At 35.9% G+C, this 12,392-nt stretch overlaps 1 protein-coding gene across 4 annotated transcripts in view; it reads right to left on the bottom strand.

Annotated features, from left to right (window-relative positions):
• Positions 1-12,392, bottom strand: part of LOC131672115 (spermidine synthase) — a 604,553-nt gene that overhangs the window by 344,830 nt on the left and 247,331 nt on the right. The gene's annotated exons all lie outside the window — the stretch shown is intronic.

The raw sequence follows: 12,392 nt of genomic DNA, 5'->3' as shown, positions 1-12,392 counted from the left end.
GACAAAGATGGCCGCAATTATATGTATTAAAATCTTGATATCTAATATAATTATACATGATTCTATTAACTTTGAGATAAAGCAATAGATCTATAGGCAGTTGTAGATTACCAAAACTATCAAAATACATACTTTCTTTTTATATGCTACCCAATGAGTACCTGGCCCCCGTTTATTATCCAAATTTACAATAGCTGTCTCTTGATATCGAGGCCCATCGGTCGGTAGAGCATCACGCTTAAAAACACCTCGAAAATTTGCAATTTTTAGTATTTTAGCATATTTTCTTATATCATGATCTGTCAGTGCTCGATTAGGTAAAGTTATTTCGAGCTTTTTTTTTTTAAACCTTTTCCACTTGAATATGGTTTCAGATGAAGACCATAACCTTTACGATGTGGTTTCAAATAAAGTCCTTTACCAATAGCAATAGCTTCCATAGTTTTATTGTGTCTATGAGCCTCTTTCAATTCATTTTGAGCGGCCTTAGCACTGTTAACGGCTTTTGCTATTGAAGCAGCTCCTCCAGCTAAAGCTCCAGTGGCGCTCAAAGCGGCAAATAATGGAATTAAAAAAGGAAGAGCTCCATCCACTTTACTAGGAATTGGTAGAATACGAGGAACATTAATTTTTCTTCTTCCTCCAGCCTTCTTCACAGCTTCTTTAGCGCCTTTTATAGCCGAACGAATGACAAAGAGTGATTTATTACTAGGAACAACACTTCTCGAGGCAGCGTTAATAATTTTTTTCAATGCAATTGATAGATTTTTCCTTTTTACATGTGTCTTTCGTCGCTGTCGTCGTTGTTGGCGATTTTTTAATCCCTTACCTCGTTTCTTTCCTCGTTATAAAATTTTAACACCCATACCAAGTTTACTTTTAACTTTCATTATGTTGGCTACAGCAAATGCAGCAACTTTCTCACCAAAACTACTATCTTTCGCTTGCACTCTATCCCAGGCTTGTTTAGCTAGAATTTTGTCGGCTTCGTTTCTCGCCTCAATGTTCTCTCGATTTTGAGAATAAGTAATATCGTGATCTTTACAAGCAGCGTCTAGCGGATTTTTTCCAGGATCACCACGAGCAAGTCGTTTTTTCAATTTAGTTCCCGGTCCGCAATACTGATAACCAGGCAAATGAGCTTCGAATGGTAAGTTATTAATGATCTTATTCACTAAGCCAGCACCACCAGTCTTTCTTTTGTAACAAATGATCATACCTCATCAGAAGACAAAGTCTTAATGAAACTAAAAATATATAAACAGTCTTTTTATAGTTAGTAGTCTCATTCGTCCTTCGATCGGTGATTAGAAAACAATATGGACTTCAAAGAGCAACCGCATAAGTTGCAAGTCATAAATTTTGATAATGTGGTTGAGACGGAAAAACGAGAAAAAAGACATGGTGAACTACTGCCTGACAGTATACGAGCAGTTTTCTGTGGTCCTAGTAACTGTGGGAAAACTAACTGTTTGCTAACACTAATCACACATCCTAATGGACTTAGATTTGAAAACATTTATGTTTATTCAAAGTCTCTCAATCAACCAAAGTATAAGTTTTTAAAAGATTTATTGGAACCGATTGATGGTATACAGTATTATGCCTTCAGCGAGCATGAGGCAGTTGTTTCACCGGATAAAGCTAATCCAAATTCCATCATGATTTTTGACGATATAGCCACTGAAAAGCAGGACAACGTGAGAGCATTCTTCTGTATGGGAAGACATAAAAAGGTAGATAGTTTCTATCTCTGTCAATCATACGCTCGCATACCGAAGCATCTCATTCGAGATAATGTGAATTTACTAGTTTTGTTTCGACAAGATGACGTGAATATTAAACATATTTATAACGATCATGTTAACTCAGATATGACTTTTGAGAAGTTTAAAGTAATTTGTTCAAAATGTTGGAGAGACGATAATCATGGATTTATAGTTATTGATAGAGATAGACCAATCAATCATGGACGGTATAGAAAAGGATTCGATTCTTTTGCTATAAATATAACGGAGTGAACGAATGAAGATTATTTAACTTTAGAAACTGCAAGCGTCAACATGGCTAATTTTGAAAAAGAAAAGAAGATGCTCGAGCAATTATCTGAGGCTCGTGATGCCATCAGACGTAAGTATCAACTAATAAAACGTGACAAAGCTGATTTAGAAAATACATTGAATGAAACTTTTAAACCTATGGTTGATCCATTGAAGAAACTTGTGGAGGTAGCTATTGATAAAACTAACGATAATACTGAACAGGAAACGAACAAGGAGAAGAAAATTACGTTCGATAAAGTTTTCAAGTCAAAAACAACAGCTGACATTCCCTATAAATCTCGATATTTCAATAGTACTGTTAATGACTTAAATTCAATATTACATCCGCTTGATTCTACATTTGAATCCGCTATGTCTATTACTGATGATGGTGATGAAGATGAATTTAGTAAGACTAGTGAATCAACACTTGATAGAACCGCAATAAATTTAGACAATGTTAGTTCAAAACAACAAAAACAGCTATTGGATGACTCGATTGTAGGAAACTATATTCGACTATTGCATGAACCGCAACAGAAAAGTAATTTAGACAAGACATTTGGCGTTCGCTTGCATGAAAATACATATGTCATAGGCAATTCTCCAATTTCTTTCCAAAACGATAATGTGACTGTGAATGATAAAGCATTCAGCAAGACATCTGGATTAATGGAACTTCTCTTTCGTAAAGAACCTAATTCTAAATTAATCAGTTCATCAGATATTGAAAATTATATAAAAATTCTTGAAATCACTAACGCTCATCGTAAGAGATATGAAACAAATGGAGAATATCGCAATAAGCATGTAAATAAATTCAAAAAGTATATTGGTCCAAATTTATCTTTAAGTGGTAGTGCTAAGAAGCGAAAATTGACTATTGATGGAAGAGGTCTTTTTCCTAACTATAAAATAGCAAGAAAAGGAACATTATTTGATTATGTATATTGGGATGATCCAAACGAGCTCGTTGATCGATTGAGATTGCTTATCGCCGAACAAACCGCTGGTAATCCTAGTCATATTAATGAAATTCATTCAATCATTGAAGAATTACGTGAAGCTGGCTATATATATTAAGACAATTCTAAATATTCCTCAGTAATAAAATGAGTGTTGATGTGTTTGGACGTACATTGAAAAAAAAGGAGGGTAATCAAGGTCCTCCTGGTATAGGGTATAATATCACTAAAGACGGACAATACGACGCGAATGACAAAAGAATTTGTTATATAGCCGATCCTCAGGAGAGTAACGATGCTGTAAACTTACGAACGTTGCAAAAAACTATTATACCTAACGTTACTACGCTTACGAGTATGATAAATGATCTCTCAAAATCATTGGATACAATAAGATTAGAATTAGTAAAGCATCAAGTAATTATTGCTAAGTTAGAAAAAGATAATATTAGTAATCATAAAGAGAAACAGAAAGAGAAAGTGATAGAAAAAACTATTGGACCGTTAGACATTTTTACAAAAATTGGACCGTTTGAAATTTAAAAAAAAAAACTTTAAAATGAAACATTAAAGAGTGGTGGATGAGTTACACAAACCAGCACGTCGAAACTATCCTCGTCGAAAAGTCGATATACGCGGAATAGATGAGACGTGGCAAGCTGATCTTGTTGAGATGCAAAACTATTCTAGAGAGAATAAAGGTTTTCGCTATCTGTTAACTATTATAGATACGTTCTCTAATTATGCTTGGGGAGTTCCAGTAAAACAGAAAACTGCTACAGATGTCACTAACGCAATGGAGTCTGTATTAAAAAAGGGACGCATTCCTAAAAATCTCCAAGTGGATAGAGGCAAAGAGTTCTACAATACAAATTTTCAAAGTTTAATGAAAAAATATAAAATAAACCTTTATTCTACTTATAGCAATCTTAAAGCATCAATTTGTGAACGTTTCAATCGAACACTAAAAAATATTATGTGGAAAAAATTCAGTTTAATAGGAAATTATAAGTGGATTGACTTTCTCCCCAGTTTAATAGAATCTTATAATAATCAAAAACACCGTACAATAAATATGAAGCCTAAAGACGTGACTAAAGAAAATGAAATGCAGGTCTTGACACGATTCTCTTACGATCAACGTCTTTTCAAAAAACCGAAATTCCAGGTAGGAGATAAAGTGCGAGTAAGCAAGTCTAAACACGTTTTTGAAAAAGGATATACGCCTAATTGGTCTACAGAAATTTTTACTATTCATCGTATTTCGAGAACTAAACCTGTAACATATCACCTACTAGATTATCAAGAAAATCCCATTGTTGGAGGTTTTTATGAGCAAGAACTACAGAAAGCTATGTATCCTGATATTTATCTTGTAGAAAAAATTCTCAGAAGACGGGGTAATGAAGTCTATGTAAAATGGCTTGGCTTTGATAATACTCACAATTCTTGGATAAATAAGGAGACTATACAACAATGAATTACAAATATAAATTTATATGTATCTAGCTTGTATTTAAATAAATAATTGTTTTCATTTATAAATATTACATTGTTTTTTTTTATTTTAAGGATAAGAGCCCCAACCTTCGCTCTTACCTGTGAGGTACTTCCATTTTTTATATTCGACACTAGTGAGTCCATTAAGACAAGTCGAAACCTGCTTTAATAGAAACTTTAATGACTCATTTACCTCTCCAGAAAATAAATTTATATAATACAATCTTTATTAAGAACTAATAAGATATACAAATACATTTACTTAATATTAAATTGAAATCGATCACATCCATAATATTGAATAAATAATGCATATTTTTGTACTCTATCAGAAAGATAAATAAAAAGATCCAAATGATGAATTATCGCTCTTGACATTCGGTCCAGTAGAACAATTTCGAACTCACAATCGAGTTCAAGAATAATTCGAGATTCATCTTGTCTCATGAATGTTATTAGATAATTCTCATCTTCATGCAATTCATAATGACTTTTTTCAGGAAGTATATCGAAAAGCTTCATTCCAATGTTATTCAACATTTCAAAATTCATCTTGCTGTAGGTAAAGAAATCTAGAATGTTACGTATTCTTCTTCTAATACTACTTCTACTACTACTTCTACTACTACTGCTCTCACTGCTGTTTGTACTGTTACTGCTGCTGCTGCTACTGCTGCTGCTGCTACTACTGCTGCTACTACTGCTACTACTGCTACTACTGCTACTACTGCTACTACTCGATTCTTGAGGCAGAATGAAGCTCTTCGAGGCTCACAGCTCTTTTAAAACCTTTCCCCACTACTTTGGTTTTCGAGCCGCCACAACCGCCTCCCTCTACTTTAAATTAGATTTCCATTTTATTTAACATATATATAGTGTGATGATTTTCTAATATAGGACCAAGCATTCTATTCATCATCAATATACGTTTCTTGAGTAATACTCGTGATATAACTTTATTCAATTCAGCAATACGTCTTTGGAAACGTTCGTGATCTCGTGCTATTTGCTCCCAAATACCTTTTCTAGAGTCTTTTTCTTCGTATGGAAGATGATGTATTTTAACATTCTTCGCAAACCATACATGCTTAGAAGAGGAGTGAGATCTCCTGTTGTCTCTTATAGCTGGCATGGCTAAGCTTCTACTATTACTACTACTTCTTCTTCTTACCAATGCTTCGAACAGAATGGTATTCCTATTAACATCTTATCGATATTTTAGAATATAACCCCACTACTTCGCTTTTCGAGCCGCCGAAATCCCCCTCCCCTCTCTTTCTTATTTTTTATTAGGGAATGGTGAGAGCCCCAACCATCGCTCTCACCTGTGAGGTGCTTCCACTACTAACATTGCTTATGAGACCTTTACACTAAGTCGAAACTCAGCAGAAAGAACGCATAAGGAATTACTTCAACCTCTCCAAAAAAGGATTTGAAGGAATAATTAAATTTGGATTAAAGAGATAATTAAAATTTTAAATATAAATTTATTTACTATTTATACATTCACATATTATGCTAGATTAATTTTTAAATTCAAAATTCGAGCCTTCTCGATGGTAAATAAACAACTCCTTTCTTTCCACGGTCTCGAATAATTTTTTCAGCATAGCTTCATCTTTTTCTAATGCTAAGCTTACTCGCTTAGGTAAAAATACTTCAAATTCATCGTCTACTGTAATCACTACGCTAAAACCATAACGAGTATTAAGCCATCTTAATCTCGTTATCATATATGTACAATTATTCTCTAATTGCGTCATTGTTTTTCTTGGTAAAAATGCTGATTTGTCTATTCTATTAATTGATGAAAAGTCCATTCTACAATAACAAAAAATCAATCAATAATTAATACTACTAGGATATATAGTTAGAGAGCTACTAGTATACAAGAAACTTACTTTTAAGAGAAAATTTAGAAGTCTAATAGGAGAACTAGGAAGAGAGACTACTGCTGTTGCTTCAACCTACTGCTGAATAACTGCGCCGGACTGAGGTGTGTTCTCCGTTTTGTACCATGCGTCCCCTCTCGGAGAACTCGAGCCGCCGTAATTTCCCTCTCTTTTCGCCTTATCCCCACTTGAGTAACTTCTCATATGATTCCATTGCCCATACTCCTCAGACTTCAGTCGCCATGTTTGCCGTTGTCCCCCACTCTACCGTTGTCCCCACTCTCTCACTATTCTATCCTTAGTTTTTTCCTAACTGAGCCTTCTTCCTCCCCACTATTACTACTCTGTTCCGAGCGACTTCTGTCGGAGGTTGGAAGAAGCTTACAACTTTCTTTCATACTACTCTGTTCTGAGAGACTTCTGTCGGAGGTTAGAGGAAGCTTACAACTTTCTTGAGGATTTTCTTCCATTTCTATGATCTTTCTTTTCCTGCGTTCTTCCGCACTCTTGATTTTAAGCTTTGACGTTTCAATAGTTTTGTAATGACCCCATGGAAGTGTATCAGGATTTTTATCGAATATACATCGTTTATCATCATATGGACTTAGTGCTACTTTCTGCACTCTTTCTGTTCTTACTTGATGTAATACACTTCGTATATTACATTGCTCACGCCTAATAATTTCTAAATCCAATAAACAGTTTCGAAAATCTTCATGATCTATTGTTTTTATGACAGTATGTGTTTTTACGCCTTTTGCTTTCTTTATTGCTTGATGGTTTTCTATTAGTATACTATACATTTTACTTCGAAGTCCAATGAATTCTCTCATAATATTACCATTGCATTCATCTTTCATAATACCGAGAACCTTTTTATTAACTAACGGCATATTAAACTGATTATTTTCTGAGTAATCTTATGTATCAAATTTATTGATATCTTCTTTCATTATTTCATATATATCAACATCTTTAAATTCATATATGAGGCTATCTGTATCAGTATAAAGTAATTTTGCTTTATGCGGTAGTCTTTCTTTTATGTAGCCATAGTGGAAGTCATATACTAATGTTTTTGAGAGATCTAGCACACAAAGTCCAATATATATTGGTTTTTTAATACTAATAGACGTCCATGATAACTGTATTGCTACTAAATTTTCATCAAAGATTGAACTACTATGAAAGTTGGGTTGCGCGATCCGTGCTTCTGCTCCATATCTACCACTCCATGTACTAATTAATTTAACGTCTTTTCGTTTCCTTTCATCCTCCATAGTCTTTCCGTATACTGCATTAATCATGAGTTTATAGAATAACTTTTCAAATTCATTTCTAGCTTGTTTTCTTTTTTCTGTATTCAAATCTACATAAGTTTTAAGCCAAGGCTTTTGATTAAACTGAAGTGCTCTGTGTATTTGTTTTATTTTGAGTCCGTATTTAATAGCCTGCTTTAGCGCTCTATAATGAATGACATATCGTTCTTTATCATACAGTGTTGTTAAAAGTTTTTTTTGTCTTGACCCAGGTGGTGTGTTGTGTTCAGGACAAAGTGGAAGGTCCTTATGTTCGTCGTGTAGTTCTTTTGGATACTCTAGATCAACTTCTAAAATATATCCAACCTCATTGTTATCGGAAACATTGAAAAAATGAGGCTCATCGATGTTAGAGACCCACTTAAAATTTTTATATGGTAATGATTGCGTCATTGCCCATCCATATAAATTGTTAACGTCAAAGTACATCATAGTCTTGCTAGGTTCTTTTTCATTATATTCTGAGCCCATATATCGATTATTAGCTTTTGAGTATCTATTACAGCATTGACTAATACCTCCTCGAATGCCTTTTTGGATGAATAAAACCATGTCTATATCGGTTAAAAGTTCTAGCTCAATTTTTGTACACTTTAACATAGCATCCCATGTTAATCCAGGAGTAGTATAATAGTGTGCCGGGTCGAGTTGATACGCGTCCATACACGTTTTACGAAAATTTTCAAAAATATCGGCCAAGAGTAATACGTCAGTTTTTAAATATAAATCAGAATACTGTCCTAAATCAATGATGTCAAATGCATTCCACACTTTTTGAGCATGCTCATAGTCAGCTTCAGAGATGTTGCTATCTATCAATTGACTATGAAAATCTTCGATAGGTGGTAATTGAGTCTGTTTTAATCTTTCAAAACTGTTAACATACTCATATGGAAAAACGCCTTTTATCTTCAATAATTCTATTTGTGTTTTTGTATATTTATCTATCTTGAATTCATGCTCTACGATATTTAGTTTGGTTAAGTATGAAGACAGTTTTTCGAGAGATGATGGCATAAAACGAAACGAATCAATAAATCGAAAATTTATAGTACTACCGTCCACATGTTTTGTGAAAGCTATATATCTTTCCTTGTTTTCAGCTAAAACAGTCACATTTCCCTCAAGATCAGAGCTAGTAGCTATTTCTTTTATTATAAAATGAGAATCATATCCAGTAAGGTTATGGAAGACAACTGGTATAAAATAAGGATTCTTATAATTTAAATTACAGGATGCGTGAGCAGCACCTCTAAATCGACCCGTCAAATGACAATGATCTCTGACTCTTGTTTCATCAGGTTGAAAATATTTTCTACAAATATGACACATTTTGCTCATCTTGAAATCCATTTGATTACGCCATGAAAGATTCATTTCTATTGCATTCTTATATATTTGATTCATTTCATCTAACAAAATCTGAAATTGTTTGATAATCCATTGTGCGGGTGATTGTTCTTCATTCAGTTTTTTTCTATACATCTTAAAGACTGATTTGGAATCATCATAACTACATTTTATATAAAGCCCCACACTAAAGGCTTCATGGTCTTGGAAGGATCGTCCGTTATTTACTGGTTTCAATAAGCACTCTAAATCAGCATAGATAATAAACGGAACCATTTCTTTTCGATCATAATGATTAAATTTCAGAAGAGGAAAATTAGGTAGATTAACTCTATATTTATTTAATTTTGAACAATCAGTCTCATGAATATTCAATTTTTCTTTATTATTAAAATAGTGGAGACAGCGTTCACAGAGATAAATTTGTGCAGTATGTTTCGTTACTTGACTTCTAACAAGAGCAGATAAGTTTTTAATCCATACATAGTGGAATTTTAATTTGAAATTATCACTGTTATTTGATCTATTAGATTTTTCTGTTTCATTCTCATCAATATAATCGCTTTGTAGTAACAAAAGATTTACATGCTTATCTTGTTTTAAAGTTGATATATAATATGGTGAGACTTCGAATTTCAAACCGTATTTTTTTAGTATGTATAGATTTATTGAAATACTATTTAATTTTTCAAATTTAGGAATATTCTTTACCTCAACAGGAAAGTTTATATCATCGAATTTCAATTCATTCGCAAAGGGCATATAATTTTGAACTCTTTCGCTATGAAATCTAACTGTATGAAGACAGGCAAGCACAGCCCATTTAAAACATTCATTATCTGTATTTTGAACGTTGATAATTGCTTTTTTATCTGCTATTTGTTTTGGTAGTTGAATATATGAGCCAGGTTTGAAAGGATTAAATTTATTTATATTAACAGTAATACCGATGATAGTTTTTAATGTCCAACCGGAATCTTTTTCTTGAAATTCTTCTAAATTTTTAAGTATAACATCTTCAATATTTTCTGTAAACCATAATTTAAGATCTGTCGTTTTATAAATAGAAACATTTTCGGTGTTGAAATACTTTATTTGAATGTCCTCTACATTATCTTTTATTACGGTAAATTGAGCTGACATTTCTATATTTATTTTTAGAGCATTATGAATTGAAAGATATTTTGGTATTTGTAGTTGTAATAATTTATTTGCTGCTTTTAAGAATGACTTTATATCTCTATGTTCTTGATTGGCTATGAATGCAGTAATGATACGTTTTTCAAATGCTGAATTTATTTCACGCCAAATAACTCCATCCCCTTCAATTTGGTTTGGAATGACTCGTAATGAATTAACATTTCCTCCGACTTTTATGGAATTATTTAAATTAATTTCGATTGAATTTAAATGAGTAGCGCATGTTTGACATCTCTGTCGTATTGCTCTACTTGAGTTAGGCCGTAACATATATTCTTCAAGAGAATGCAAAGCGGTAATTATTATATTTTTCCATCTAATAAAATCATCCTTATTAGCGTCTGAGTTGTAATAGGCTTTCCATAAATCGCGTACTGTATTTTCAAAATAAGCAATAGAAGCCATTGTAATGAAAATGCACGTAGGTCAACTAGTAATACTACTACTACTACTAGTACTACTACTACTACTACTACTACTACTACTACTGCTTGTCACTGCTAAGAAAGCTAGTGAAGCGGGCTGTCTCGAAAGACTGCGCTCTTTTCCCATCGAGCACGGCTTTTAAGCACTATGGTGGCGCTGAAAGCAGCGGTTTCGGCGCTGTAGGTTGAAGAGGGAGTAGTCAGACAAAAGGTAGGAGGTGGGTGGGTGGGTGGGTGGTGGCTGCGCCTAGCAAGCTAGAGACGCTACCCCCTCTCCGAGGGCCCACACTCAGCTAGCATAAGCTTACTAAGCGCCCTACTATCGAAGGAGGGCGAGAGAGAGAGAGAACGGCATCCACACTATACGACGTACGCGTCTAGCAAGCTAGAGACGCTACCCCCTCTCCGAGGGCCCACACTCAGCCAGCATAAGCGCCCTACTATCGAAGGAGAGTGAGAGAGAGGGATAGAGAGAGAGAGAGAGAGAGAGAGAGAACAGCATCCTCACTATACGGCGTACGCGCCTAGCAAGCTAGAGACGCTACCCCCTCTCCAAGGGTCCACACTCAGCTAGTATAAGCACCCTACTATCGAAGGAGAGCGAGAGAGAGAGAGAGAGAGAGAAAACAGCATCCGCACTATTACCGACTTCTACAGCATCCTACCTTAACAACCTCTGTGGGTGGGTGGGTGATGCGCCCTACTATCGAAGGAGAGTGAGAGAGAGGGATAGAGAGAGAGAGAGAGAGAGAGAGAGAGAGAGAGAGAGAGTGAAAACAGCATCCTCACTATACGGCGTACGCGCCTAGCAAGCTAGAGACGCTACCCCCTCTCCGAGGGTCCTTCACTCAGCCAGCATAAGCATATAGTTTACCAAACACCCTACCGACTTCTACAGCATCCTACCTTAACAACCTCTGTGGGTGGGTGGGCGGGTGGGTGGAGCGTCCTACTATCGAAGGAGAGCGAGAGAGAGGGATAGAGAGAGAGAGAGAGAGAGAGAGTGAAAACAGCATCCTCACTATACGGCGTACGCGCCTAGCAAGCTAGAGACGCTACCCCCTCTCCGAGGGTCCTTCACTCAGCCAGCATAAGCATATAGTTTACCAAACACCCTACCGACTTCTACAGCATCCTACCTTAACAACCTCTGTGGGTGGGTGGGCGGGTGGGTGAAGCGTCCTACTATCGAAGGAGAGCGAGAGAGAGGGATAGAGAGAGAGAGAGAGAGAGAGTGAAAACAGCATCCTCACTATACGGCGTACGCGTCTAGCAAGCTAGAGACGCTACCCCCTCTCCGAGGGTCCTTCACTCAGCCAGCATAAGCATATAGTTTACCAAACACCCTACCGACTTCTGCAGCATCCTACCTTAACAACCTCTGTGGGTGGGTTGGTGGGTGGGTGGGTTGGTGGGTGGGTGGGTTGGTGGGTGGGTGGGTTGGTGGGTGGGTGGGTGGGTGAAGCGTCCTACTATCGAAGGTGGGGGGGGGAGACTGGCCCCCTCGAAGGGCCCACTGGCACGCCGGAGGTGTCGAACGAACATCAAATGCAACACTCGGCATGGGGTCTCACCTTATCGCGATTAAAAGGTGTCACTACCTTCACACCTTCATCGGGCGGCTCCTTTGTGTCCCAGAACATACACGTATCCTTATACATTGGCGGCATCCTTTGTCGGCTCCTTTGTGTCCCCGAAC

The sequence above is a fragment of the Phymastichus coffea genome, unplaced genomic scaffold (assembly GCF_024137745.1).
Source record: "Phymastichus coffea isolate CEN01 unplaced genomic scaffold, Cenicafe_Pcof_1.1 PCOF00011, whole genome shotgun sequence".
NCBI classification, from domain to species: Eukaryota; Metazoa; Arthropoda; class Insecta; order Hymenoptera; family Eulophidae; genus Phymastichus; species Phymastichus coffea.
Note: the sequence above shows the minus strand (reverse complement) of the source record. Positions and strands in the feature narration are given on the sequence as shown.